At 34.2% G+C, this 6390-nt stretch overlaps 1 pseudogene; it reads right to left on the bottom strand.

Moving 5' to 3' along the window:
- Positions 1-1974: 1974 nt before the first annotated feature.
- On the bottom strand, positions 1975-5929 carry LOC120144863 (annotated as a pseudogene).
- Positions 5930-6390: the final 461 nt, after the last annotated feature.

Here is a 6390-nt window from a genome sequence, read left to right as displayed (position 1 = left end):
CTGCCAAACGTCGTGAATTTCTAGTCAAAGTCTCGATATTTTTTTTAGCACCATCGCTGAGAAAATCTTAAATTCATCACCGATCGTCGCTCGGTTTTTGACACCTCCCGCACCATCGTGTTCCCTGTGCCGTTCTGAGTTCGCCAGTGTCATCATTGGTCTCCGTAGACGGCGACGTGTGAGGAGGTGAAGCAGTCAAAGTTTTCGATTTGTTGAAATCGAGAACTCCACCGTTCAAAATTGTGAACCGAGCTTTGTAAGTGCCTCAAAATCGCTTAAAATAATTTTAGGATTTTTTCGTGAATTTACTGACGCCGGTACGTGTCCCATGCGCCGCCACTGCGCGTGGGGAGGGTTAAAATGACCGGCTTGACCGGTTTTGAACCGGTTTGAGCGGTTCCAACCCGACCCGACCCGTTGACCGGGTGATATTTTAGTAATTATTTTGAAAATGGTGATATTTTGGTAATTATTTTGAAAATGGTGCTATTTTCATAATTTTTTAAAAAGTGATAATTTCATAAATTTTTAAAAAAATGATATTTTAGTAATTATTTTGCAAAGGGTGATATTTTTGTAATTTTTTTAAAAGGATGATAAATGTGTAAAATGGTTGATCATATCTTTATTACCTTTGACCAGAACTTTGACCGGCCATTAAATGGCCGTTAATCTTTTCCGAGTATACCTATCCTGACATATTTATACGTCCCGAATCTGTTTTTGGGGTATGTTTCACCAAATTCGAACCCGAAAGTCTCTAAATCGTCAGTCAAACCCATTGACTTTGATTTTGACCAAGAATTCAAATTTTCGGAAGGTCATATTTTATGTTTTTCGACGTCCTGAATCTGATTCCGAAGTTCGTTTTGCCAAATTCTGACCCGAAATTCCCGAATCGAGCATTGAACCCAAAAGTCTTAGTATTTTAGTATTTTGATTATTTATTTGTGATTTAGGTAAGGAATTGATTCAGTAAAAATATTTTATGAAGGTACTTGTGTTTCACCTGAGCAAGGATCAGTTAGGTCCGGAGTTGTCCGTTCGTTAGATCAACCTGAACTGCGTACTACGAGAATTACCCGTAGGTTTCTGTATATTATTTAAATAATATTTAGATTATTTATATTAGGATTCCAATATGGATTTTTCTTATTCGTAGGATCTAGCGCTGCAGTAGAGCGTGATCGACAGACCCCAGTAGTAGGCTTCCCTATCTGATTTCCCAGACTGTTACATGTGTGTTTCCTGACAGTATTACATTACTGTTTTAAAATGATTCATCTGAATACCAAGTATTTGATATCTGATTTACTGTATATTCTGATATAATTTCTAGATTAAGGTATTTCATACCGATTTCTGAGATCTGATTATCTGACATCTGAATTACCATATATTACTATTTTGAATTTTGATTTCCGTATTTCTGCATATGGTTTCCAAGCATGAAACACTTTTATGTTTTAAGTGATTAATCATTGGTTTTACTTGAATACATTCATGTTTAATATTGTCATTTGGGGGTATTGTTGAAGGAAGATTATCTACAGACTCCTCGGCTTTGTGCTCAGGGTCTAAATGGCATGTGCGGTTGGGTGTATGGTTCTAGGGAACCTACACATTTATGATGTGAACGGATGGGGTAGTGTTCATGTTTAAAAATAAAAACATGTTGCATAAACTGATTTTATTGAAATATTTTATCTGTATGTTTTTTTATTATACTGTATGGAGCACACTGGGCTTTTTAGCTCATTATGTAGTTTTTTACCCTTTTTCAGATAATAGCAGACCATAAGCTAGCAAATTTGGCATCAGGGGAGATCAACTACTTATTTTGTACGAACGTATATCTCTATATGTTTTTTCGGTTATGTTTGGTGACATGTATTTGCTATCATTTTGGATATATTTGTATTATTAATATTTTGTTCTATATTATATCTAATGTATTATAAGTTGTTTTAAATATAAAAAAAATCTCTGAATGGGATATATAACCACTTAAGTTTGGGTTTAACTTACAGACTGGGTCTGGGGGTTACAATTATTCACTACAATTTAGTCTTCATTGCTCCGGTTCACCAAGAAGACTCCTTGCACGCTTCAATGCTTCACTTGAAACAGATAACGACCTTCCACCTACAGTATGAAAATTGAGAATTAACAAATTTCATTTCTCATCTAAGAGTATCAAATTAAAAAGGCAACAATATTAACCTGTAGATTGGACACTATAATGATGACAAGAATGTTTTAGATGAACTTTCCTATGAAATAATGAACTAGTAAAGACTACTAGTGCTCATTTAACGAAAATAGAAACCTACATCACTATCAGCCTTTTTTTCTGATAAAAATAAAAACCTATTTAGAGGGAGAAAAAATTATTGGCCAAATTCCCAAGTATTTTGCAACCAAAACTACTGAAAACAAGATGTTCTTTGGTGGAAAATATTTCTTAGGACAACATTCTTTAAAAGCAGCCAAAACATCAGTTTTTAATTCGTGCATTACTTCAATAGAGTTTATTCAATTCTATTTATAACAGAAATATTAGCTACAAGTTTAACCAACTGTTGGAATAGTTATTTCAAACCAATGCAATTATTAAGTATTAACCATGTTACTGGGACTTGAGTGAAGTGTCCGTCATGATTATGTTCCAAGTTTTTCAATGCATTTTGGATGATCATATTGCCACTCATATCTGTATATGCATTAGACACAAATATCGGAAGTACTTTTAAACTATGTTATTCGGACTTGAAATTTTACCATGTATTTGAGGATCCTTGAAGGTCACATCCCCATATCCATGTGTCAGAAACCAGTGCCAAACACTAGTAATTCCAGAACAACAAAAAGTCTGAGCAACATAGCTTCTAAAAATTGCCTATTATTCTTATTCTATTCAAAACACGAGTACCTATGTTACATGAATTCAGTGTTAGTCTAGGGATGTGTCTAAAATGGATATGTTCAGTTTTTTTCTAAATTTTTTCATATGCTGAATATGGTTACTTCAAGAAAAATAAAAAGATGAAGCGACATGGCAACCAACTGAATTTTGAATTGAAAGGTTACTAGAAGCACAAATAGAAACTCACAAGTTTACCTATAGCTTTCCTTTTCTTTTACAGGATCATTATCAGCGACGGCAAGAACCAAATTAGCATATCCAAGCCGCAACTGGTTCGACAGATCCTTCACTTGCCCGTAGTCCAGTAAGGCAACCTAGCATGTGGACAAAAGGTAAATAGGTTAAACAAGTAAGCTATATGGCAGAATATATACGAATACATAATGGAAAAATGGCAATAATAGAATTAAACAGATAAATTTCACATTACGAAAGTGCCAGGATCAGTAATAAAGCAGTAAAATATGTTCATGATGATAAACATCATAAAAAACACCCGCCATCTAGAAAAAGACAATATGTTAAGAATAGCGCACAAATTGAATGATTATACTGTTTTAGCAAAGAGGACGAATATATGGTTAAAGAGATACGATGGTTGAATCTCTATCTTACCGTCGGTAAGATATGGTACAATCATGGTGAAATGATAAACATATGCAAAAGAAATAGGAGCATCTGCTAACAGTAAATGCTAAATGCTGAGGTGATATCATTAGAAATAAGAGGCAACACATGGATCGGACCCAAATGCTATATATGTAAACCTCAATGCAAAGTCCTAAAACAAAGCAATGTAAACCCAAATGCAATGGCATATGCATACTCAAAACACAGCTAGGACAAACCTCTACAAGCAAGATGCAGAGTTACTGATCTATCGTTCAAATCTGTCATTATAAGAAGATAAAAACAAGAACTTGCCTTGTAACCAAATCCTTGAGCACTCTCGGAACCTGAACTGGAGATTTTTTGTTGTTCTCGTATAAGAAACGGCGAATTCTATCCATAACATTGGCTACTCTTAGAAAGTCAAATTCATACCCAATCTTGAATAGCACAAAGGATCAATAGATAACAACATCCAAAAAGAAAAATGAAACGCAAATCATGTGGAGGAATACTCTTAATTTACATAATCTAAGAAGTAAATAAAGCATAAGTCGAACCAACAAATAGATTATACCAACTTAATGGCTCGAGAACAACTGTCTAAAATGATTATAAATTTCATTAAAAGTTTTACCAACATGAATAAGTTGCATTTTTCATCAGATAGTAGATTCTGAACAAAACAATCATGCAAGAATGAATAAAACCAATGATATTCACTAAATCAAGTATTATTTGGAATATACAAATAGACCAGATGTACTAACTTGACATCACACCAAATTTTGAAATGACAAGTCAATAAGTTAAGCCATGCGAATAGAATTACATTCTGGTGATTAAAAATGATTAATTACAAATTGAATAATGTGATGAATCAACTCTAAAAGCCCTTCAGGGTGATAATTATTTTTCGCACCCTCAAGTATGATGAACCCTTATTTATTGTTGAAAACCAGACCCATCATTCATCAAACTTTCTCCTAGCCATTGTTATTAATTACTTAACACTGGAAAGAAAGTAAAAAAAGTGAAGAAGACCCAGAAACAGAAGAAATTGGAAAACAAGGATAGATGTGCTTTGAAAGGAATATCAATGTAAATATTGACACCTATTTTTCCATTTCCTTGGTAACAGAAAACAGATCAAATTTGATATCTGTCTTTTGTATGTATAATGAAAATTCTTGCAAGTTACGGATGTCAGTCATCATCAGATCTTGGACTCCAGGATGTTGCACCTTCCATAAACTTTAAAGTTATAATCTCACTGACTTACCTTTAACTTCAGGCTATAATATCATTGTAAACGGGACTTACCTTCACAACAACATCTTCCACATCACCTTTGAGTCTAGCTCGATGAACCTAATTCAGAGATGAAAACATATTAGGTATATTCCATAGGATTCTCATAAGCAATATCCTACCAATACGAATTAAGAGTTAAACCAATGACTTAAAAATAATAATAAACAAAATTATCAAAATGGTGTCATTAAAGCTAAATTGTGTAATAGCCTGTCATATTTTGGCAAATGTTAAGCTTATTTAATGAAAATATCTGTTCTTTATCCGTTCTAATCATCAAAAAGCTGCAAAGTTGAAAACATACCCTTCACAGCCAACTCATTCAGAATTTCGAGCTATGTAAAGAAATGGAAAGTAGTACCTGCGCAATTGAAGCCAAACAAAGAGGATTTACATCAAACTTTTCAAAAACCTCACCTATAATTCGACCCAACTCCTTCTCTAAAACAAGTTGAACAACATCAAATGGTGTTGCAGGGGCTTCATCACACAGAGTAACAAGCTTTCTCACCCATGCAGCTGGGGCTAGGTCTGGCTTCCCAATAAATTGAACAACCTAGGAGCAAAGCATCCAACAAGCAATTAACGGATTTTCAATAAAATATGGAGATACTCTAAATCACTCTATGATTGGGGAACAAGTGAAAACAAAAGTGTGAAAGTAAAACAGGGTTTCAAGACGCAAAAGGGAACATAATCAAATAGGTACAAAACCATCCCTTGAATGAACTGAAAGAACACAAAAGAATAGACTTTATAGTTTTCCAAGAGCTTAGAATAGCCCCAATTAACAAAAGAAGCAATCAATAAGATAACCAAACAGAAAAGAAACTAATGAGTAAAAAAGACAAAACCTTGAATTGAACAGTTTTTCACAACAAAACTCAAGTCATCACTCTTCAATTTACCAACATAGTTTCAGACATGAGCATGGAGATTTGACTGTCCAAGGAATATCTAATCACATGAAATAACTTAAGCAAAATCCACTACCCGAATCCGAAATCCATGTCCTTTCAAAACAGTGAGGGTAACGATAACAGTGAAGCGGTGGAGCTGAAATATTAAGAACGGCAAGGGTCACTACCATCGCCGAGGCCGGACATGTCGAAGTTAATCCCTTCGTTGTTGCTCATTGTGAAGGAATTGCATAAAGGAGAAAGAAACAAGCTTGATTTTAGCAAGAAAAGGGGAATCTAAAACACTAGATACGATAAAAGTGGGAGAAGAGGGGAAGTTAAAAGGTAAGTGAGAGAGGCGTTTATTTAAAAGGGGGAGAAGAGGGGAAGAAAAGGGTAATCTAAAACCCTATATAAGTTCAAAAAATTGCGACATTTATTTAAAAAACGTCACTATAGGTAAATACTATTGCGGTATTTGTATAAAAACGCCGCTAAAGTTCTAATATGTTACGATATTTATTGAAAAAAGGCCACTATAGGTGAACCCTATTACGACATTTGTATAACAATGACATTAAATTACTACTATGTTGCGGTGTTTATTGAAAAAATGCCACTATAAATGGACCTATTGCGGCG

The sequence above is a fragment of the Hibiscus syriacus genome, unplaced genomic scaffold, assembly GCF_006381635.1.
Source record: "Hibiscus syriacus cultivar Baekdansim isolate YM2019G1 unplaced genomic scaffold, ASM638163v2 tig00002338_pilon, whole genome shotgun sequence".
In the NCBI taxonomy this organism is placed as follows: domain Eukaryota; kingdom Viridiplantae; phylum Streptophyta; class Magnoliopsida; order Malvales; family Malvaceae; genus Hibiscus; species Hibiscus syriacus.
The sequence above is the reverse complement of the archived record's forward strand: the minus strand, read 5'-3'. Positions and strand labels throughout refer to the sequence as shown.